This window comes from Hypanus sabinus, unplaced genomic scaffold, assembly GCF_030144855.1.
Source record: "Hypanus sabinus isolate sHypSab1 unplaced genomic scaffold, sHypSab1.hap1 scaffold_375, whole genome shotgun sequence".
Taxonomy (NCBI): Eukaryota; Metazoa; Chordata; class Chondrichthyes; order Myliobatiformes; family Dasyatidae; genus Hypanus; species Hypanus sabinus.
In genome coordinates, this window is record NW_026781268.1 from 90,299 (window position 1) to 115,020 (window position 24,722).

Consider the following 24,722-nt stretch of genomic DNA (forward strand, 5'->3'; position numbering starts at 1 on the left):
AATTGTGGAGAGGAATAAATGCACAACGTTTAGGCTGAGCCCCTTCAGCATGCCTAGACTGTGTACTCCTCTGCTTAGTTGCTAGCTGAACTGCACAGTTCCTCCAGCATCGTGTGTGTGTGTGTGTATGTGTGTGTGTGTGTGTGTGTGTGTGTGTGTGTGTGTGTGTGTGTGTGTGTGTGTGTGTGTGTGTGTGTGTCTGTGTGTGTGTGCGTGTATTTCTAGCAACTGCAGAATCTCTTGTGTTTTATATCTGCCTTTGAAAGAGGGTTGTCCGAGAGGCTTTAGTTAAATGGAATGCCTGTTGATATTGAGTACATTGTTTTTGGGAGCTACTTTAAAACAGCTACTGAGTTTTCTACACAGAAAAAACCCTGCGGTGTGGACATGAAACCGGTGCTAGCAGGAATGTTTAATGGCACCTCGCTTACCCATGAACCCCTCGGTTTAAAATTTCGCTGCTTCTGAAGCAACGATCATATGCGCAGGCATCAAGGTCGATGACGTCACCAAATAGCACGCATGCGCGCTGTACACAAAGGCGCTCCGGAGGATCGGTAAAGGTAGGAATGATTTTCCGGGTTGATATTTTAAATACCCACTGAGGGACATTTGCTGTGAACTCCGGATATCGTAGTCCGCAATCCTGGGACTCTCCTGCTCTCCTCCCTCTCTCTCAGCCCCACGATCCGTACACGGGCCCCGGGGAGCTTCCGGCTGCTGAGGGAATGGGAACCGATGGATCTCTCAGACAGAGCTGAGCTCCAGCTATCTAAATGCAAGGATTAGGAACTCGGAGAAAGGGAACAAAATCTTTTGCATCACCAGTTGAGAAAATCACCTTTTTTCTTTCTCCAATCGTAAACAAGTGAAAATCTGCAGATGTTTGAAATCCAAGCAACACGCACAAAATGCCGGAGGAACTCAGCATTAGTACTCTTTTCCGTAGATGCGGCCTGGCCTGCTGAGTTCCTCCAGCATTTTGTGTGTGTTGCTTCTTCTACCTCCTCTCGTTCTGCACTTTTCTACCGGTGAGAACATGTTTTGTCCCATTCTCTCTGGGTACATAATGATATCAAACACCTTTGCCCTGGGCAACAAGCAGCTTTCACATCACAAATGTGCCAGACTCCAGTGAGACAGAAAGACTACTGCCCTTCCCTTTATGTTCACTGGCATTGCCACATTGAGTTCAACACCATCTCTCACTTGGGGGAGGGTTCAGGGGAAATATGTATATACAGTACAGAAACTGGTGTTACCTGTGTGTATTGTGGCGATGCAAAAGTTGTTGGAGAATTGACAAGTGGGATGAAGTGGAGTGATATTTGGAAATCTGACATTTTAAAGTATCATTTAGCAAGCAAATCACATCTGGACGGTGTGCAAAAGCTCTAGTGAGAAAATCCTTCATAACCTGCAACAGGCCTGCTACATAGTTTGTGTGAGAGTGCAGATAACTCGATCAAACCCAGAGGAGATCAAAGGTTCTATCAACGGTGATTTGCTAGTTGTTAAAATAAATAACTCCCTGTGTAAAATTCAGTATGCTCGTCTTGTTATCAGTGTGTAAAAATTGCACAGCACAAGGTGTTTCGGCACACCGGTCATCACAAATTAGACGGGACATTGGTGGGAAGGTGGGGAGACTTCCAGTGTCCCTGATACCATCACATACAAGATGTGCATCCAGCTGCAGCCTGTAACCCTGAGCTTTAAGGAGCTGAAGCTGGAAATGGATGAATTCTGGATCATCTGGGAGTCAGAGGGGTTGATAATTATGACATCAAGAGAGGTGAGTTACACCCAAGGTGCAGGACACAGTAAACTGGGTGAGAGTCAGGAAGGGGAATGGGGTTAAATAGCCATCACAGAGTACTCTTGGGGTCATCTCATACAACAACAGGTAGAACACTTTCTAAACTGTAGGGGGGATTACCAGGCAGAGAAAAGTCAAATGGTTGATAGGGGTTTTGTTAGTTTGGGAATTAAAACTAGGCAAGATCTAATATCCTAGTGGTAAGGCTTGCTGTTGCTACTGTGTGGTGAAACCAAATTTGCAGGGGGAATTGGAGTCAGAATGCCAGAACGGATAGTGAAGTGGGTGAAATGAATTGACTTATATCATTCATATACATGAGGAGTAGAAAAGTTTATGTTACTTCTCCATCTAAATGTGTAATGTTTGTCCGTAGGACAGTCATTATAACAGTAACACAATTGTATCAGCATAAATTAAATTGTTGGCCTGGTGAAAGGAGTGGTCCAGGAGCCTGCTGGTCCTGGCTTGTACGCTGCCGTACCGTTTCCCGGTTGGTAGAAGCTGGAACAGTTTGTGGTTGGGGTGACTCAGGTCCACAATGATCCTTCAGGACTTTTTACGCACCTGCCTTTGTAAATGTCCTGAATCATGGGAAGTTCACAACTGCAGATGTACCGGGCTGTCCACACCACTCTCTGCAGAGTCCTGCAATTGAGGGAAGTAAAGTACCCATACCAGGCAGCGATGCAGCCAGTCAGGACGCTCTTAATTGTGCCCCTGTAGAAAGTTCTTAGGATTTTGGACCCATACCAAACTTCTTCAACCTGAGGTGAAAGAGGTTTATGGACACGTACCACACAGCCGATATGTACAGACCACATGAGATCCTCGGTGATGTTAATGCCGAGGAACTTAAAGCTGTTCACTCTCTCAACCCCAGATCCATTGATACCAATAGGGGTTAGCCTATCTCCATTCCTTCTGTAGTTCACAACCAGTTCCATTGTTTTTGTGACTTTGAGCTCTAGTGAGAAAATCCTTCATAACCTGCTACAGGCCTGCTGCATAGTTTGTGTGAGAGTGCAGCACTGGCTGCTTTCTTGACACCCAGACAGACGTTGCTCAGACCTCAGATAGAGTCAGCAGACGAAAGGTTGAGCGTGGTGCAATGACTGTGCTGAGCTGTGTATATCACAATGCACAAAGCATCGTAGGAAAGCCCGATGAGCTCAGGACAGGGAATTGTGATATTGTAGCCATTATTGGGACTTGGTTGCACCCAACACTCAGAGATTTAGAGGAACGAACTTTGCAGAGATTGCCGTCAATGCCAAGAAACAAAGTTTGATAGAGGAAGTGATTTTAACTTTTCATATATTGAGTGGGACTCCCATATGTAAAAGAACTAGATGGGGTAGAGTTTATCAAATGTGCCCTTAATCAGTACGTAAAATTCCCAACATAGAAGTGTGCAATAAACTTTTAGGAAATGATCCAGCATAAGTGACAGAAATTAGTGTATGGGAACACTTTGTAATGACATAAGGTTCCAAGTAAATATGGAAAAAGAGAGGTCTGGACCATGGGTTGATATTCTAAACTGAAGAAAGTTCAATTTTGATGGTATCAGAAAGGATCTGACAAGTGTGGTTTGGGACTGGCTGTTTCCTGGCAATGGAGTTGATCACAAGTGAACATTTGAGGGTGCAGAGTTTGCATGTGCCTGCCAAAATAAAAGTTGAATGTTCACTGGTGCAGGTAACCATGGTTTTCAAGAGATACTGAGGCCGCTGAAATCTTGTTCCTCTAAATGGCTCAGGCTTTTGGGTGCTACCAAGAGTCATTAATGACTAGAATATCATAATGCCATGCCCTGAGCTCATCCAACTTTTTTTTCAGTCATCTTCTGCTGGCTTTTAAAAGCTTCCCAATAATTTCCTCTATGATTTTCTCTCTCTATTGATTTTATGGCCACGGTTGTGTTCTCCTGCCGTTCCAATGCTTCCACTTCTTTGGGATGTGTCTACCATTCATCTCTCAAATTGCTCCAGAAACTCCAGCCATTGCTGCTACGTTGTCACTCCTACCTTTTCCCTTCCAAACAAGCTTCAACAGCTTCTCTGTCACAGAAACATGGAGGAGTTCCGTACAGAAACAGGCTATTTGGCCCATCTAGTCAATGCCATTAAAAACACTTAAGCTGTCTAATGCAACTACCTGCAACGGGACTATTGCCCTCCATACCCCTACCATCCAGGCTCCCATCCAAACTTCTGTTAAATGGTGAAATCGAGCTCATATTCACCACTTGTGCTGTGATCTCATTCCACACTCTCACAACCATTTCAGTAAAGAGCTTTTCCACATGTTCCTGTTAAATATTCACCTTCTCCACTTACCCATGACCTCTTCTTATCATCCCACCCAGACTCAGTGGAAAAAGCTCCTTGCATTTACCCTATCTATACCCTCATAATTTTGAACCCTTCTAACAAATCCTCAAGGCAGTGTTTAATTTCCTTGTTTATGTTTCAAGCCTTTTTCAGGTGTATAAGATGATGAGGGGCATTCAGCGTGTGGATCGCTAGAGGTTTTTTTCCCAGGCTGAAATGACTAGCATGAGGGGGCATAGTTTTAAGGTGGTTGGAAATAGGAACCGAGGGGATGTCGGGGTAAGTGTTTTACACAGAGAGTGGTGGGTGCGTGGAGTGCACTGCCGGCTATTTGTGTGAGAGTGCTTCAGTTACTGTGGGAACAGGGAATCATACCAATGGAGATAGTCAAACTGAGCCAGGTAACAGATTGGAGATGGGAGAAATGCCCCATTCTTATAGAGACAGGATGAGCATCAGAGAGTCATTCCAGATACCAGCACTGTGCCCATTTAGAAGATGATTTCACGATCCAGCTTGGGTTGAACTTTACTGTAACAGTGTGATGCCAGATCACACCTTGACAACTCAAGTAATCTCATCTGAAATGTTATCCTACACTCATTTATGGACTTTGTTAATTTTTTTACAGGTTAAAAGTGACAAGGAAGTTGTCTATGGGAATCTTGAACACAACAGCCAGTTTTGCTGTCTCTGTCCAGATATTTAAGAAGTGGAACAAGGGATTCACTCTGTCATCCTTCCTGTTCAGACTGTGGGGAGTGATTCACTGGATCATCTGACCGATTGGCCTTCCTATCATTTTACACAGGGGAAAGGCCGTTCACCTGCTCAGACAGTGTGGAGGGATTCACTCGGTCATCTCAACTGAAGGTACATCAGCGAGTTCACACTGGGACAAGGCCATTCACCTGTTCTGTATGTGAAAAGGGTTTCAGACGGTCTTCCCACCTGTGGACATACCAGTCAGTTCACACTGGGCAGAGGCTGGTCACCTGCTGAATTTGTGGGAAAGGATTCACTTAGTCATCTGTTCTAATGGCTCACCAGCGAGTTTACACTGGGGAGAGGCCATTCACCTGTTCAGTCTGTGGGAAGGGATTCACTCAGTCATCTGACCTAATGGATCACCAGTCAGTTCACACTGGGGAGTGGCCATTCACCTGCTTAGACTGTGGGAAAGGATTCACTTTTCCATCTCAAGTGAAGGTACATCAGAGAGTTCACAATGGGGAGAGGCCGTTCACATGCTCAGAGTGTGGGAAGGGATTCATTCAGTCATCCCACCTACTGGTACACCAGTTAGTTCACACTGGGGAGCAGCCGTTCACCTGCTCGGACTGTGGGAAGGGATTCACTTGCCCATCTAAACTGAAAGTACATCAACGAGGTCACACTGGGGAGAGGCCATTCACCTGCACAGAGTGTGGGAAAGGATTCACTCAGTCATCACATCTACAAGTACATAGGTCAGTTCACACTGGGGAGAGGCCATTCACCTGCTCAGACTGTGGGAAGGGATTCAAATCGTCATCTCATCTGAAGGTACATCAGCGACTTCATACTGGGGAGAGGCCATTCACCTGTTCAGACTGTGGGAAAGGATTCATACAGTCATTCCACCTACAGACACACCAGTCAGTTCACACTGGGGAGAGTCCATTCACCTGCTCAGACTGTGGGAAAGGATTCACTTTTCCATCTCAAGTGAAGGTACATCAGCAAATTCACACTGGGGAGAGGCCATTCACCTGCTCAGACTGTGGGAAAGGATTCACTCAGTCATCTCATCTACAGAGACATCAGCGAGTTCACACTGGGGAGAGGCCATTCACCTGCTCAGACTGTGGGAAAGGATTCAGTCAGTCATCTCATCTACAGAGACACCAGCGAGTTCACACTGGGTAGAGGCCGTGCCTGGCCAAACTTAATAAATCTCGCTGGGTGAATACTGCGTGATATGTCCCCTGTTACATTTTAGTACTCTGACATAAACAGTACACAACATGTGATCAAACAATTGAGCTTTATAATTCCAACTTTGACCATAGTGTTAGTAAAGAAAACAATAATAAAAGAAAAAGGGCACGCTCTCTTCATTCGCATCTTCTCATCACTCCCCAGCAAAAGACCACGAAAAACTCTCTTCCAGACACACATGTTTTGTCGTTGGACAGCCCCACACTCCAAAAACCTGTCCTCCCCAGTCATAAGCAAAACATTGCTGCTACAGAGAAACCATTACCTCAGCAGTGAAACATTACTGAGAAGCCATTACATTAGCAGTGTTACACTTGTGACACACTGCTGAGTTCACACTGGGGAGACAGTTTCAGGAAACTGCATGCTGGATATTTGTCCATCACCGTTGCTGAATGCTATTTTGAGAGTGACTATCGGTACTGAACTCTGCAATTATTGCTGCTGTTCACCACACCCAGTTCTGCACTCTGGTCACTGGGCATTGGAGGAGTTTCTTCGGCTGCATATTCACCTCTAATGTGACTGGAGTTTAATACTGTATTCTGGATCTGTGATAAATAAACCAGTTCTCTTTTAAACTCTGTCTCCAGAACTTAGTGAACTTATAACACAACTAGTGTACAATAGAGAGTCAACTCAGGCCTGCTGAACCCTGCAAGTGATTCTCTTCCATGGCAGTCCTTTTATATCCTCCCTTGTTGATCACCTCTTGCTCTCCCTGTGGGATGGGTTCCAAACAGTCACCACTCTGTGGGTGAAGAGGTTTCCCTTGAATTTCCTGCAGACTGAAGTGGAGTTGACTGCAGTTCTGTCTGAGATGTTCTTTGCCCCTCCAATCTCTGGGCTGAGGAAGAAAGACTTTGGGAGTTAACCTCCTTATTTAGGGCTCATTTCACCATTATGGGTCATTTTCCATGCTTCTGAAGGGTTGTTGAAAACTCTACTGTACTCTAAAGACAGAAAGCAGAATGGAAAACCATTTGTTGGATGTCCAATGAAGCTGGGTCAGAAACCAGAGGCAGGTCCACTCAGGGCAGAGTTTGGGGCTCTGGTCGGGGTCAGAACGTATGATGAGGAGAAGGGAATCAGCAACGATGTGTGGCAATGAATGACAGAGTAGCAACATATGGAAGCTGATTGACAGAAAAAGTCATTTATTTGTCTAACTGGTGACAAAAACAATGTCTCTTGTAAGGTGCTCCACTGGTCGAGGAACACGTGTGTTTTGGGAATTGTTATATCTATTGAGGGAGTTGTTCCTGCTTGGTAATCCTGAAATATTATATCCAGATGTTTATTATGGATTGTCCTATCTGAAATAATAATATATTCATTATCATATAAATTGTACTTTTTGACTAAAAATGTATTGGGCTTGAATTTATGGTGCCTTTATGAAGTGATGGAGGGCATTCATGAGTTTGTAGTTTAAAGCAAGATTTTGGTGAATGATATTTGCCACTGGATTGTACCTTTTTAAGCAATTCGATTGAGTTAAACTGCTGCAGGATCCTGGAATGTGTTGGATTGTGTCTGGTTTCTCTTTGGCTTTTCTGCACTTACTGCTTTGTTTGTTTGTATTTCATGAAGTTTCGATTTGTTTTCCCTTTGTTACCCACCTCGTCCTGTATTTCCACAAGGAACCCCTCTGCTTCTGGGAAGAGGTGTCCTAACTCTCAGTCAGGAACTGGAGTTTAATATTCTGGATCTCGAACAAATAAACCAGTTCTATTTTAAACTCTGTCTTTTGTACTTAGTGAATTTACGACACAACTATTGTCCTCAGGCCTGCTGAACCCGGCCAGTGAATCTGTTCTACATCAGTCCATTTAAATCTTGCCCTTTTGTTCATCTCTCACTCTCCCTGTAATGATGGGTTCCAAACAGTCACCACTCTGTGGGTGAAGAGGTTTCCCTTGAATTTCCTGCAGACTGAAGTGGAGTTGATTGCAGTTCTGTCTGAGATGTTCTTTGCCCCTCCAATCTCTGGGCTGAGGAAGAAAGACTTTGGGAGTTAACCTTATTTAGGGCTCATTTCACATTAAGGGTCATTTTCCATGCTTCTGAAGGGTTGTTGAAAACTCTACTGTACTCTAAAGACAGAAAGCAGAATGGAAAACCATTTGTTGGATGTCCAATGAAGCTGGGTCAGAAACCAGAGGCAGGTCCGCTCAGGGTAGAGTTTGGGGCTCTGGATGATGGTCGGGGTCAGAACGTATGATGAGGAGAAGGGAATCAGCAACGAGGTGTGGCAATGAATGACAGAGTAGCAACATATGGAAGCTGATTGACAGAAAAAGTCATTTATTTGTCTAACTGGTGACATAAACAATGTCTCTTGTAAGGTGCTCCACTGGTCGAGGAACACGTGTGTTTTGGGAATTGTTATATCTATTGAGGGAGTTGTTCCTGCTTGGTAATCCTGAAATATTATATCCAGATGTTTATTATGGATTGTCCTATCTGAAATAATAATATATTCATTATCATATAAATTGTACTTTTTGACTAAAAATGTATTGGGCTTGAATTTATGGTGCCTTTATGAAGTGATGGAGGGCATTCATGAGTTTGTAGTTTAAAGCAAGATTTTGGTGAATGATATTTGCCACTGGATTGTACCTTTTTAAGCAATCTGATTGAGTTAAACTGCTGCAGGATCCTGGAACGTGTTGGATTGTGTCTGGTTTCTCTTTGCCTTTTCTGCACTTACTGCCTTGTTTGTTTGTATTTCATGAAGTTTCGATTTGTTTTCCCTTTGTTACCCACCTCGTCCTGTATTTCCGCAAGGAACCCCTCTGCTTCTGGGAAGAGGTGTCCTAACTCTCAGTCAGGAACTGGAGTTTAATATTCTGGATCTCGAACAAATAAACCAGTTCTATTTTAAACTCTGTGTTTGGTGCTTAGTGAATTTACAACACAACTATTGTCCTCAGGCCTGCTGAACCCGGCCAGTGAATCTGTTCTACATCAGTCCATTTAAATCTTGCCCTTTTGTTCATCTCTCACTCTCCCTGTAATGATGGGTTCCAAACAGTCACCACTCTCTCGGTGAAGAGGTTTCCCTTGAATTCTTTACAGACTGAAGAAGTCGAGATGACTGCAGTTATAATCTCTGGGCTGATGAAGAATGACATTGTTCGTTAACCTCCTTAATCACAACTTATTTCCACATTATGACTCATTTTCCCTGCTTCTAAAGGGTTGTTGGAAACACCACTGTCCTCGAAAGACTTAAATTGGAATGGGAAGCCTAGTTGGAAGTTCAAAGGAGCAGGGTCAGAAACCGGAGGTGCACAGAGCAGAGTTTGGGACTCTGGACGGGGTAAGAACGTATGATGAGGAAAAAGGAATCAACAGTGGGGCGTGGCAACGAATGACAGAGTAGCAACATTTTAACGCTAATTGGCAGACGAAATAATATGGTTATCTGACTCACGAACAATGCCTGTGGTGGAAGCACATGTGTGTGTTGAGAATGGTTATACCTATTGAGGGAATTATTCCTGCTTGTTTATCCTGTAATATTATATCCAAATGGTTACTTGAGATTATCCTATCGGAAATAATGTATTGATTATCATGTAAATTGTGAGATTATGTCCTTAACTGAATCAGGCTTGAATTTATTGTGCCTCAGTGAAGTTACCGTGGTCATTCATCAGTTTGTATTTAAAGCAAGATTTAGGTGAGCGATATTTGCCACTTGATTGTACCTGCGTAAGTAATCAGATTGAGTTAAACTGCTGCAGGATCCAAGGAATGTGTTGGATTGTGTCTCGTTTCTCTTGGCATTTTCTGCACTTACTGCCTTGTTTGTTTGTATTTCATGAAGTTTCAATTTGTTTTCCTTTTGTTACCCACCTTGTCCTGTATTTCCGCAAGGAATCCCTCTGTTTCTGGGAAGAGGACTCCAACTCTCAGTCAGGTGCTCGATGCTTCCTTGTCACCATCGAGTCTGCTCAGATTGTTGGGATGTCTCCCATGGAGGGTCATACTCATTCCACTGGTTAACGTTTTCTTGCATAATGATGATTCATTATTCTGAGTTGGCCTCTCATGTACAGTGGCGTGCAAAAGTTTGGGCACCAGTGGTCAATATTTCTGTTACTGTGAATAGCTAGGCGAGGAAAAGATGACCTGATTTCCAAAAAGCATAAGGTTAAAGATGACACATTTCTTAAATATTTTAAACAAGATTACTTTTCTTTATTTCCATATTTTACAGTTTCAAAATAACAAAAAAGGAAAAGGGCCTAAAGCAAAATTTTGGCACCCTGCATGGCAAGTAACACTTCCTTTGGCAAATATCACAGCTTGTAAACGCTTTTTGTAGCCAGCTAAGAGACTTTCAATTCTTGTTTGGGGGATTTCTGCCCATTCTTCCTTGCAAAAGGTGTCTGCTTCTCTAAGATTCTTGGGCTGTCTTGCATGTATTGCTCTTTTGAGGTCTATCCACAGATTTTCGATGATGTTTAGGTCGGAGGATTGTGACGGCCATGGAATGATGAAGTTAAAATGGAACTTTGGAGTTCTCTAGATTTCTAGCATTTGCAGGTCCTCTTGTTTCCCAGATATTTATATGTTTCATAAAAGAACAAGCCAAGAACAAGCTGGTAGTGGGTTTGTGCTGCTCAGTTGGTAAAATGTCAAATAAAATCATTAGAAATAGGTGGCATAGGGTTGGGCGGTGTAAAATCTGTGGGTAGAATTAAGCAACAGCAAATGTATGAAAAAAAACCCTGATGGGAATTGTATAGAGACCTCCAAACAGTAGTAAGTATGTGGTCCACAAATTACAATGGGAGATAGAAAATGCATGCCAAACGGGTGACGTTATAACAGCCATGGGGGATTGTCATGTAGGTGATTAGGAAAATTAGGATGGTGTTGGTCTCAAGAGGAGAAATTCCTAGAATGCCTACAAGATGTTTTTTTGTAGCAGCTCATGGCTGAGCCCAGTTGGGGATCAGCTATTCTGGATTGGGTGTTGTAATGAACAGGAATTAATTAGGTTACTTAAGTTTAAATAACCCTTAGGGGCAAGTGATCTTTACATGATCAAATTCACCCTGACATAAGGGAAGGAGAAACTAAACTGAGATGTGGAAGAAAGAGAATTGGAGAGGCATGAGAGTGGAATTGGTCAAAATTGATTTGGAAAGAACACGGGCAGGAATGAAAACAGAACAGCAATGACTGGAATTTCTGGAAGCAATTCAGAAGGCACAGGATATATACATCACAAAGAGGAAGTTGTATTCTAAAGGTAAGTTTACAAAACCGTGGCTGATTCGAGAAACCAAAGACAACATGAAAGCCAAAGAGAAGGCATAGAGCAAAAATTACTGGGAATTTAAGAGGATTGGAAAGCTTTTAAAAACCAGCAGAATGCAACTAAAATAATTAAGAAGGAAAAAATGGAATACATAGGTGCGCTAGCCAGTAATATTCAAGAGTGTCGCAGAAAAGTACTACGGATCAGTCGGACTCAGAAAGCATCTGCTTCAGAAATCTTTATTGGCACATGATATCTGGAGAGTACAGGCTCCTAAAAGTGGAGCTCCGCGGCTCTGCCCAACGGAAGATTCCACTCACATTTATACCCCAAGCATACGTGACAAGAAGCCGTTAAACCTGAAGGAGGAACTTCCGCAATTCTACCGAATAGCGAAATAGCAAAAATATGTCCTTGAGTAGCTAGACATTTTACTTAAACGTTGGTTCTCAAAAAAATATATCAGGCAAACTGGCTCAACCGCAGACATATGAACATTCTCAGAACAAAGAAGTGCAAATACATTTATTTTTACCTCTTGGTTGCGAGGCATATTTCAGTCACACAGAGTACATTAGTTACAGATAAATAAATGCAGACTTCGAATTCACATTTTAAGACAAATCATTAGTCCCTCAATGCCCATTCCAATGTAAGGCCTTGATATTTTCTTCCACAGTTCCCTCCTTTTTAATCAGAATCAGACATACTTTATTGATCCCGAGGGAAATTGGGTTTCGTTATAGTCACACCGTTATATATCTCGCTATAAATAAATAAATAATAATAGGTAAATTATTACAAGTGGAAATGTCCAGGACCAGCCTATTGGCTCAGGGTGTCTGACACTCCGAGGGAGGAGTTGTAAAGTTAAATGGCCACAGGCGTGAATGACTTCCTATGAAGCTCAATGTTGCATCTCGGTGGAATGAGTCTCTGGCTGAACATACTCCTGTACCTAACCAGTACATTATGGAGTGGATGGAACACATTGTCCAAGGTGGCATGCAACTTGGACAGCATCCTCTTTTCAGACACCACCGTCGGAGAGTCCAGTTCCACCCCCACAACTTCACTGGCCTTACGAAAGTGTTTGTTGACTCTGTTGGTGTCTGCTACCCTCAGCCTGCTGCCCCAGCACACAACAGCAAACATGATAGCACTGGCCACCACAGACTCGTAGAACATCTTCAGCATCGTCCAGCAGATGTTAAAGGACCTCAGTCTCCTCAGAAAGTAGAGACGGCTGTGACCGTTCTTGTAGACAGCCTCAGTGTTCTTTGACCAGTCCTGTTTATTGTCCATTCATATCTTCTAAATTAACATTTCTTACCGGGGTATTTCCTCCTCTTTCTCATAAGGGGGTTAATGTCCATGGGGAAATGGTCTCTCCTTCCCTGGGTACACCTCTTCACCCCACCAGTGCTCCTTGTTGGCTGTGTCATTCATCATTTGAGGTAACATAGGGACACCTTCAGAGACAGACCAGGCTCTTTTCATTAATCGATAACAGCACAATCGCAATGCTTCACATACACGACACCCTAAATCACATATCATCGCCACTATAATTGTTCCATGCGTTATCCAGCTTCCCCAGCCAGAAAACCATCCCTCTATTATTTCCCACGATTTCGTTACTAGGGCAATGAGGCCATAAAAGAGGGGCTGTAGCCAGGAAAATATTCCTTCTCCTAACACTGATTTAACCCACTTAAAGAAATCCCAGCCTATTGGAGGCGCTTGAGAGTTCAGTCTGTGCATTCCATCTCGCAGCTGGGTCATATGTTCTAACACGTGGGTCATATTTTCTGAAGCATCGGGTATGTAGGTGCAACATTCTTTCCCTACTAACGCACAGACCCCTCCTTCCCAGGCTAGTGCTTCCTCTCCACTTTCCTTTTTCTTTGTACTTGCCTTTCGACGCTGTTAGATAATCAATCAATCCCACCCCAATTATGATTATTACCCCTACTTCATTCACATTAGTCCTCTGCTGAGTATATATTTTGTTCATAACCAGTCACTATGTATATAACATGAGGTGCTGGTTAGAATAGATTTATGTTCCAGTCTCCCATTAGCACTTGGTTCTTGGTTCTCAGCACCGTTCCTCTCTCTCCCGGGGAAGATGTCACTCGTTCAGTGTTTTATTTCGTCCTCGTCGTGGTGCAACTTGCACCTGCTGGTATGTGTTTAATCAGGTTTTGTTCCTTCATCTTAACGGCTGTACGGGTCGTCAGCAGCGCTAGGAGGTGGCTTTTCCACCCGGGAGATAAAAAATCTTTAATCACTGATCTCACATATATTCTATCTGCCGGCTTAACGCAGGATGTTACCTTCTGTTAAAGGTGCATGGGCTTGACGGACACTCTCATACAATTTCTCTGCCTCCTGACACAAGGCCTGTGCGTATTTCAGTGTCTTCTCATCACATCATATTAGCGCTACCATCTCTGGGGTCATGGGAGGTCCTGTTGTAATAGGCCGCCCCATCAAAATTTCTTGAGGGGTATGTCCTGTATTTCTGTTCTTCTGATTTTGCAGAGTGTACGTTACTAAGAGCACTGCCTCTGGCCATCCGAGACCGTTTGTCTGACAACTTTTGTCAAAGCCGCTTTTATTCCCCCGTTTGCTGCATCCACCATACCCAAGGACTGAGGCTGGTAGGGGATACGCAATTTCTTCTGGAACCCCAAGGCTTTCTTCAGTCCCTGTACTAATTTATTTGTAAAATGGGTTCCCCTGTCGCTATTTATCCCTGGGGAAATTCCAAACCTAGGTATATATTTTTTTCCATCAATATGCTCACCGCAGTTCTTACATCATTCCTCCTAGTTGGATCGGCCTCCGCCCATCTGAAAAACACGTCTACTATTCGCAGTATATAATTAAACCTCCTTTCACAGGCATATGTACAGGTCAATTTGCAGGGGCGTGCCACTGTTAAGTGATGACATGCTGCATCCCTCCTCTGGCCATGTGCCAGGCGAGCCGGGGGCAAAAATAAACTATGCGGGCACAATACTCGGCCGTCTGGGTGACGCCACAGCCCGGTATTCCGGTAACGTGCAGGTTGGCTCCAGGCACATTTCTCTTCCTGTGAGGCAAGATTTTGGGCTTCCTGCAACTGCTGGACGTCGATACACACAGGGAGCTCCTTCCCTCCCGATTCAACCCGAGGGGTCTGTAGCGCAGTTTGTCCCTGAAGGGCCACCTGTTTAGCTACCATGTCTGCATTTCTCTTGGAGACCTCATTCTGGGATGAGGTGTGCGCCTCGCACTTAATTATCACTAAAGTCTGTGACAACTGTACAGCTTCTGAAGGGTTCAGTGCGAAGGAGGCGTGTTGAATCGTTTTCCCCGAGGAGGTGATGAATGCGTTATTTTCCCACAATTGTCTAAAGTCATGTGCTTCCCAAACGCATAACGTGAGTCGGAATAAACATCGGCAGCGTTTCCTTCGGCCAAAACGCAAGCGAGCTCGGGTAACGGCAGAGAGTTCCGCCGCCTGCGCTGATGATCCTGTTGTCAAGGCGGAAGCTTCTGTTACCTCGTGGGGAGTTACTACAGCATACCCTGCCAGCAACAGATCATCTCTTGGGCGGTGCAAAGAGCCATTTGTGAAAAGAATTAAATCAGGATTATCAAAAGGTTCGCTTCTCCGGTCTGGTGTGGGAGTAGTAGTCGCTTCCACTGCGAACAGAGAGTTAATGCCATCCCCATCCTGCTGTGCAGATGGTGACATAACAAAAGTTGCTGGATTAATAGCCGGAGATCTTTTGTACGTTCAGTTGCATCGAGAGAGAAGAATCAGCTCATAACCTGTCCTTCTAGCCGTGGTAAAATGCTAAGTAGCCGCTGAATTCAACAGCATTACAGCAAGAGGTACCATCACAGTACACGGGCGATCCAATGCAAAAGGAATAGAGTTTTCTACTATTGCATTAAGGTCATGGTTGGCTTTGTCCCTTTCGGGTGGCCATTCCACGATGAGGCTCTCCGTTTTCAATGTACCCCCCCCCCCCCAGACAAGTTGTTGCTTAACTTCGACAGAAGCACAATTGAAACCATCCTGGCCAAAAGCGCCACGGTGTGGGTATGACAGCTGCACAGCCGCTGAGCGACAAAACCTGCATCGCGTGGTGAAGGCGGCCCAGCGAATTGTCAGGATGGAGCTCCCAGGACTGGACACCGTCTATTCCAGCAGACTCAGGAGGAAAGCAATCAGGTTAACCGGAGACACCACACACCCCGGCCACTCCCTGTTTGACCCGCTGCCGTCCAGCAAAAGGTTCAGTACAGTAAAAACCAGCACAAATAGACTGAGAAGCAGCTTCTACCCCAGAGCCGTGGCCTCCGTCACACCAGTTCCACAGAGCAATGACTGAAACTATGAGCACGCACAAGGAATCAAATACTTGCACTAACGGCACTTTGTGCATTACTGTGACATTCTGCTGCTGATGCAACTTATTTTCTGCTACTTAACCATTTAATACTGTTTTTATATTACTGCCTTGTTTTTATCTACCGCTTTGTTTGCCGGAGAGGAAGCCAAACAGAGTTTCAGTGTACCTATGTATAATGACAATAAAGATCATTCAATGCAGCAGAACGCACTACTGCATCCCTCTCCCGGTATTCGGGAATCCACTGTCGACAGCGCCCTACTATGCCCAGGAAACAAGGAACGTCATTTTTGTTTTGTTTTGGGGACCGGGATCTTCTTTATTGCTTTTATTCGATCCCTTCCCAAACTTCGCCAAACTTCATTGAGCAGGAATCCAAGGTATTGGACAGTCTTTTGGCAAAACTGCATTTTCTCCACAGCCACCCTGTGCCCTCTTCCCGCCAAAAGTTCAAGGGGTGTTAAAGAATCTGTCAGACATGGTGGCCCTGTAGCAGATGCTGTCAGGATGTTGTCGGCATACTGAATCAGCGTGGAATATTCAGACAGCTTCCATTCGGCAAAATTATTTTTAACTGCTGCAGCATAATCTGCGGGGCTTCCGGTAAATCCCTGAGGCAGACGTGTCCACGTGTATTGCGCATTCCTATAAGTAAAGGCAAATAAATGCTGGCTATCCTCGTGCAAATGTGTGGATAAAAATGCTGAGCACCGATCGACTACAGTAAAGGTAATCGCTCCCACAGGTATTGACGTAAGCATAATGTTGGTGTGCGGCACCAGCGGAGCAATAGGGATGAATATCTTGTTAATGGCTCTGATGTCCTGCACAAAATGGCACTCATTACTCCTGCCCGTTTTTTTTTTGAATAGGTAATATAGGGGTGTTACACAGGCTTTATGTTTTCACTAGCACCCCTTGCTGAGATGAGTCAGTTACTGGAACGAAACCTTCTTCGGCTTCAGTCGCCATACGGTACTGTTTAATACAGAACAGTGGCACATTCTTTTTTTTAGGTTAACTTTATGCGCCGGAGCGGTTTGGGTCTTTCCCACATGATGTTTTATGTTGGGCTCAGAGGTTCCCTACACCCGCTCTGAGGCTCTAGCGGGAAGTACAGGGTCTTCTGCTGGTGGTGGTTGCTTTTCAAAGGATGTTTCCCAGCTCTCGGACTTTATCATTTTTCTGCCCTCCTTTTCGTTATAGAATTCTATTCGCGATTCTTGTCCCAATACCGGCAGAGTTATAATATAAACAGCATTGTTTTTTTTTTCTGGCCAATCGTTTTATCATCCTCCCGATATCTTTAGGCTTTGCTGGTGGCTTTATGGCCACTGTCAAATGAGGCATTGAGGTCGGAATCATTTCTCCTAATCTTCCACTAAAACTACTAGGAGCCTTAATCCCTCGGGACCAATATACACACACGGTATTGCCTTCGCCTTTACCGTTTACATAAGCGTGCACAGTTTGGGTCAGTCTGTAAACCGTAATAGACCGTGCAATGGAGCTGCTTCTTTTCCCGGCTGCTGTTAATCAAGAATTGCAGATTTTACATGTAGGGGTTGGCCCGTCCTATCAATGTGTCAGACAGTCTCTGAACCTGACAAGCATAGGGATTGCTATCTAGCTGCCGACAGTAGTGTATGGGTCCTGAACTGTCCTTTTCTCGCCCGTTCATTAATTTTAGCATTTCAGGGATCCTAATTTGAGGAAGCTCCGTGTAAATACCTTCAGCTGTACAGTGCAGCGTTGCCCCTAATTTATAAATGGCCTGTGGTCCCAGCAGGGGAAACGGGGCTGTTTTAGATACAATGAAGGTGTCTGTTAAAAGCGCATCCTTCATTCTGTTTTTCTCTCTTCCTGCTTTTTTTTTGCTTTTTCTGGCGTTTTTCCCCCTCTGGTCCTGCTGACACTTCCTTCAATTCCTCTTTCCTGAGACCCTTCTCTCGTCAGGGTGATGTCTGCCCCGCTGGGGGGTGTCAGCTGCCTGAATCTCTGGCATGGGGGCTGCAGGGAGTGGGTACGGGTCGTCCCAAGGCCGTCGTCGTCATTATTAAATTGTCTATTTCACTATTGGGTGCCAGTGGGTCTCTGGCCGGTACGGGGAGTTGTGGATAAAGTCCAGAGGCAGGTTTCTTTTCAGCCCTTTTAATCTCCTTTTCTTTGGAGGTTGGTGTCGTTTTAACCACCTCCTTCAATCGTTTAAATCGTCTTAACATGTAATCAGCATCCCAATTTGGGTCGCCGTCCCATTTCGGGTGGCGTCCTCCCAGAACTGGATTAGTCTCAAATTAAAATTTCCCCCAGACGGCCAATCCCCATGTGACCACTCATGCAAACCACTACCGAATGTAACCGCATGAGGATCAACTCAGGTCTCTCTGATTACCAGTTCCGCTGGGGATCCAGGAACCGCCGACGAAGCTCTTATCCGCTGAATCCGACAACATACGAGTTATCAGCGAAAGTGACCTGTCACAGGAATGCCGTTTTCCAGGGGTTACCACACAACATAGCCAGGCAAGGGTTAACACAAGATATTCCAAAACCCACTCCTATGGAATATACGAAGTGACAGCCACACATTCGTTGTGGTTCCGTGTACCGATGATCAACACACTCTTGTGGGCATAGGAGAGTTCCAAGCCTCAGCTGCGACTAACTGAAGCGATCAGCTTTTCCAGTCTCTCTCTCTCTCTCTTTAGACTGGCCGACTGCCTGTCTGCAGATCGCTCTCTCTCTCTCTCTCTTTTATGGATCAGTCCACAGTCAGCGCTGTCAGCCTGTGACTGACGTCATAGTCCCGCCTCCTTGGAGTCTGAGATCCCTCTGATCATCGACACTGTTCAGGGTTTGGCATTTAACAGTGTACTGTCTCATACATTCGACCTACCGAGCTGCCAAGATGATAATCACTAATCAAATCTCACTGAGATTTCTCAGATCCTGTTGAATTTATTGCCAAGTGTACAAGTACGGGAAGGTACAGGTGCAGACAAACACTGACTTATGGCAGCATCACAGGCAAATACATTCAGATAACACACGGAACACAAATTAAACGATTCTCTGTCAGTAACAATCTGTAAATATGTTTTAAATCATTAACGATATGTAAAATACATTGTGTCATGATCAATTGTAAAATGTGCATTTTGTGTCAATAACAGACTTGGAAATGTTGAATTTGCTCCCTGTCTCCATTCCTCCTGTAATCTACAACCAGCTCCTTTGTTTTTGTCACAATGAGGGAGAGGTTGTTTTCTTGACACCACTGTGTCGGGGTGATGACTTCTTCTCTGTAGGCTGCCTCGTTATTATTTGAGATTAGGCCAGTCAGTGTAGTGTAGTCAGCAAATTTAATTAGCAGATTGGAGCTGTGGGTGGCGACACAAGTCATGGGTGCACAGAGAGTAAAGTAGGGGGCAAGAAGTCAACGCTGTGGGGTATGTGTGCTGAGGGTCAGAGAGACAGAGGTGAGGGAGCCCACTCTTACCACCTGCCGGCGATCTGACAGCAAGTCCAGGATCCAGCTACACAAGGCAGGGTGAAGGCCGAGGTCTCTGACCTCCTTGTGGATACTTCACGCCTTCGTATGGCTACTGCTCTGCCCATGACTGCAAGGAACTGCAGAGAACTTTGGAGAGCAGAGAACATCAGAGAAACAAGCCTCCATTCCATGGACTCTTCCTACAGTTCCCCTGCCTCGGAAAAGCAGGCCACGTACTCAAAGATCCTCACAACCTGGACATTCTCGCTGCAAACCCGCTCCCCCATCGGGGAAGAGATACAAAAGCCTTAAAGCGCGAACCACCCGGCTCAAGGTCGGCTTCCTGTCTGTGGTCATAAGCCAAATGAATGATAAAATGGACTCGACCTCACAATGTAACACGACGTGATCCTGCACCATATGTCTATCTGCACTGCACTATCTCTGCAGCCATAATGCTTTGTTATAGTGAGTGTTTTGTCATTATCATTTTTCATTTTTAGAATCTTTTTTACTAGTACATAATCTTCTACAGCTATAGAATGATACAAAACTTCAATAGATTAATATTTATAAAATTAATAAAGCTGAAAAAAACTAATCGTAAAATATAAAAATGGAAAGTATATATAGGAAAAAGAAGGAAATAAAGAACCCCATCTAACTAGGGGGGAACCCACTAACAACAAAAAAGGGAAAAAACCCATTAGGAATCAACCCCCCGGAGCAATACGTTTAACCATCATCTACATATGAAAATAGAATCATCAACCGTCAGTTCATATTTATAAAAAAATAAAATCAGACGGAAACCATATAGCATAATTAAAATTAAATGATAATATTTGGCAAAGAACCCCATCTTCTCTCAAAATCGAATCGAGGATCAAAAGTTCTACTAATTTTTTTCAAACTAAGACATAAGATTCCTTGTGAAAACCATTCAATTGATGTAGGGGAAGAAATATCTTTGTATTTTAATAAAATAGCCCTTCTTGTCAGTAGTGTAACAAATGCAATTACATGTTGATCTGAAGATGAAATACCCTGAATATGATGCGGAACTATTCCAAATAGACCAGTCAACCTATTAGGTTGTAAATTAATTTTCAGAGCTTTAGAACTTGTTGAAAATAAAGATTTCCAAAACGATTTTAATGATGAACATGACCAGAACGTATGTAATAAAGTAGCTACTTCAGTTTTATATGTATCACAGCATTTGTCTATACAAGGAAATATTTTAGATAGTCTCTCTTTTGTTAGATAATAAAGATGAACAATTTTAAATCGAATTAAACAATGGTTGGCACATATAGAAGAAGAATTTCCGTTTTTCAAAACTCGAAGCCAATCTTCATTAACAGAGGTCATAGTAAGTTCTCTCTCCCAATCTTGTTTAATCTTTAGTGATAAGTTCTCTTTTTGTAACAAAAATAAATTATACATTCTGCTAATGGAACCTTTCACTAAGGGATTCAATTTCAAAATGGTATCTAAGAAATCAGATTCTTGTAAATATGGAAACTTGGGTAAGCATTGTTGTAAAAAATGTTCCATCTGAACATATTGCAAAAAATGTGTATGAGCGAGAGAAAATTTGTTATTTAACTCTTCAAAGGATCCCTTCATTTTTCCATAGGAGACAAAATGTGGTCAGGTGTTGAAGGTATAAATGAAAAGTTTCGATATAAAAACAAGACAACTTAATTTGTTGTTTTTTTTTGAAAAAACGAAACTAAACCCAAATCCGTAGGGATTGTTTAATAACCAGGTAATAATTTAAATTTGGAATTTTAGAGAGCTGTAGAAGTAATGGAGGTCCTAATATTGAAGTTAAATGAAATTGTTTAACAGCTTTTAATTCCAAATCAACCCATAATGGTTTTTGGTTCTTATTGTAAAGGGGGTTTCTTCTTTTTTCTTTGTTACTGTTGGGAAAGGGTTTCTTTTTGTTAACTAGCAGGAATGCTAATTTACTGATACCGAGAATGGTATTCCTTTGTAAACCAAATGGGGATTAATGTTCTTTCTTCTGAGTCTGTAAGCTTTTGTTGACGGGCTTTTGGGCAGATCGGCGCGAGGGGGTCGAGAGAGAGGACGCAATGCTCTAAGCTGGGCGAGGATCGGACCCCAAAGGGGGGTCCGCGGCCGGGAGATTCGAGGAGGGGGGGGGGTGAAGCTAGATGTGCTTGGTTGACCACTTGGATGGTCCTGAGCTGTTTGGAGAGTCGAGGAGTTCGGAGGGTCCTGAGCTGCGAGTCGAGGAGTTCGGAGGGGATCGAATGGTGGCCAGAAGACTTCAGAAATTGAGCTCCAACGGTTGTGCACGAAGTGGTTTGGACTTTGATAAGTTTGGCGCCTTTTCTTTAATTTTCTCTTCATATATACTGTATCGTTATTAATCACTTAGTTATAGTAACCTTTATAAATTGTACTCATTTAATCGCATATGGTGTACTGTCTTTTTTTGGGTGAGGCGGGGACATCACACAGCATCCACACCAGCTGATTACCCAGTTTGGCGGGGCCGAAGGCTGCTCCCCCTAGACGAAACGAGCTGAGCGAGCCTGAGGCGACCCAGGGGGTTACATTATCAAGACAATATAAACGAAAACATGATTGTCTAATATTCACAGCCCAATAATACAGTCTTAAATTAGGAAGTGCAAGTCCACCATCTTTTGTAAATGATACTTATTAATTCTTGGTCTCTTATTGTTCCAAATAAAGGAAGAAATAAGAGAGTCAATTTGATCGAAATTTTTTTTAGTTAAAATGATAGGTATACCAAACAAGGCAGTAAGGGGATTTGGATCAAATTGGAGCCTAAAAAGCTGTGAAAAGGTATGGAATACTTCCCGCCAAAACTTTTCAATTGTAGGGCAAAACCAAAAGATATGGATTAAAGAGGCATCAGCAGAGTTGCATTTATTACAAAGTGGAGAAACATTCGGGTAAAAACTTGAGGGCTTCTGTTTAGAAATGTAAGCTCTATGAACCACTTTAACTTGTAGAAGAGAATGACGAGCACAGAAAGATGATTTATTAACCCGTTTAGGAATTTTATTCCATCTATCATCAGAAATCTGACAATTTAGGTCATCCACCCAAGCTTTTTTTATTTAAACTAAAAAGTCTTGTCTGGAATCAATCAACAATTTATAGATACCTGTAATAGAACCATTAACAAAAGGTTTTACATTTAAAAGATCGTCCAGTAAATTTTTATGAGGACCTAGCGGAAAAGTAACTAATTGGAAACGTAGAAAATCTCTAATTTGAAGATATCTGTAAAAATGTGATTTTGGGAGTGCAAATTTATTTAACAATTGGTCAAATGACCAATTACTGCCTTGCCCCTTACTGCCTTGTTTGGTATTATTGCAAATGAACATATAACTTTAAATATTCCTAACGTACAGGTTTTATTTTTTCCCTCTCCTTTAGCAAGGAGAGCAATCTTGCTTAAATGGAAGGAGTCTACCCCTCCTACACATCTTCAATGGCTACGTGATATTATGTGGTATTTAAATTTAGAAAAGATCCGCTGCTTAGTCTTAAATTCGAAACAATCTTTTTATGATATCTGGGGACCTTTCCTAAATTACTTTTCCAATTTATAAAGTTTAACAGTGCACAGAATGTTATGTATATTTTTATCTTCTCTTCTTAAGTGAATTTTTTTTTTCTTTTTTCTAATTATCCATTGTCATCTATCAATTTTTTTCCTTCGGTAGTTATTAGGGGGTTGATTTTTTATATATAAAAAATTTCTTTTATGATGTATGACCCATCTTTAAATTTTTGATCACAGAGTGGTATACCTTTATGTGTTATGCTATAACATTTTGATCAAGTTTATTACAATATATGAAAGTACACATGTTGAGATGTATCTATGTGTTGCACTGTGTACATCTTTTTTTTTCTGAATAAAAATATTGTAAGAAGAAAGAAAAAGACAGGCATATTTTAGAAAATATATAAAAAAATTAGGTACAATCATCATTTTCACAGCATGAATACGACCTATTAAAGAAAGAGTAAGTGGATTACATCTAGAAAATAGTTGTTTCATGGAGTCGATTAAAGGAACTACATTCGCTTTATAGAGTTCTTTATATTTTTTAGTAATTACAATACCTGCATATCTAAATGTATTAACAATTCTAAAAGGAATATCATTATATATACTAACATGGACAGTTAATGGAAACAATTCACTTTTATTCAAGTTAAGTTTATATCCTGAAAATTCACCAAAATCTTTGTGCTTCCAAAAGATTAGGAATTGATTCCTCAAGATTTGAAATAGAAACCAAAAGATCATCTGCATAAAGGGAAATCTTATGTATAGTTCCATTCATAGAGATACCGAGAATATTTTTAGCTTCACGTAGTGTTATAGCTAAAGGCTCCAATACAAGTTTAAAAAATAAAGGGCCTAATGGACATCCCTGTCTAGTGCCACGAGAAAGTGAGAAAAAAAGGAAGGCCTGCAGTTATTAGTCATGACGAGCTCAAGGACGGCTTCCTGTCTACAGATACAAGCCAAATGAATGATAAAATGTACCCGACCTCACAATGTAACTCGACGTGACCCTGCACCATGTGTCTATCTGCACTGCACTTTCTCTGCAGCCATAATGCTTCGTTGCAGTTATTGTTTTGCCGTATATCAGCTCAATGCACTGTTGTAATGTATCGATCTGTGTGGATGGTCTGTCAGGCAAGATATTCACTGTATCTCAGTACGTGATAAGAATAAACAAATTACACATTTTAATTTTGTGGAAATATTAGACAGACTGAGCTTCTGCTCTGGAACCACAGAAGGAAACTGAACTGTTGTCATTTCTGTGGAAAGCAAATAAATGGAAAAGGCTTCAATCTCACATTACGATCTGCGGTAACTGGGATCAGGTGACCTGTGGTGGGTCTCCCATATCAATATCAGAATCAGGTTTAATAACACCGGCATATGTCATGAAATTCGTTGTCTCTGCGACAGCAGTAGAACCTAATTCACAACAATAGATTTTAACAATTGTGATTTAAAATAAGAATATAAATATTACATAGTTAAATGATATATATATAGTACAAAATGAAAAATGATTTAATAAACTATTTTAATTGTTTGCAACTATTTGACTGACTGGGTTGTTGCTTTGGAAGTAGTGGAGTGAAGCTTAACTGAACTGTACACATTTATGAGAAGCTCAGAGAAATAGAAAAGGCTAAATTCTCACATAAATGGGTCAGACACCCAAAAACATCGGCTACACTTCAGCAGGTAGAAACAGTGAAATGAAACATGCTGAAAATATTGCTGAAAAACATATTGTCCACCACAACGAGAGGACGTGACAGATCCGGATCTCACTGCCTTGTCTGA

The 24,722-nt window shown here is 42.6% G+C and overlaps 1 pseudogene; it reads left to right on the forward strand.

Moving 5' to 3' along the window:
* Positions 1–517: 517 nt before the first annotated feature.
* LOC132388661 (zinc finger protein 850-like) overlaps positions 518–24,722 on the forward strand; it is a 40,045-nt pseudogene continuing 15,840 nt past the window's right edge.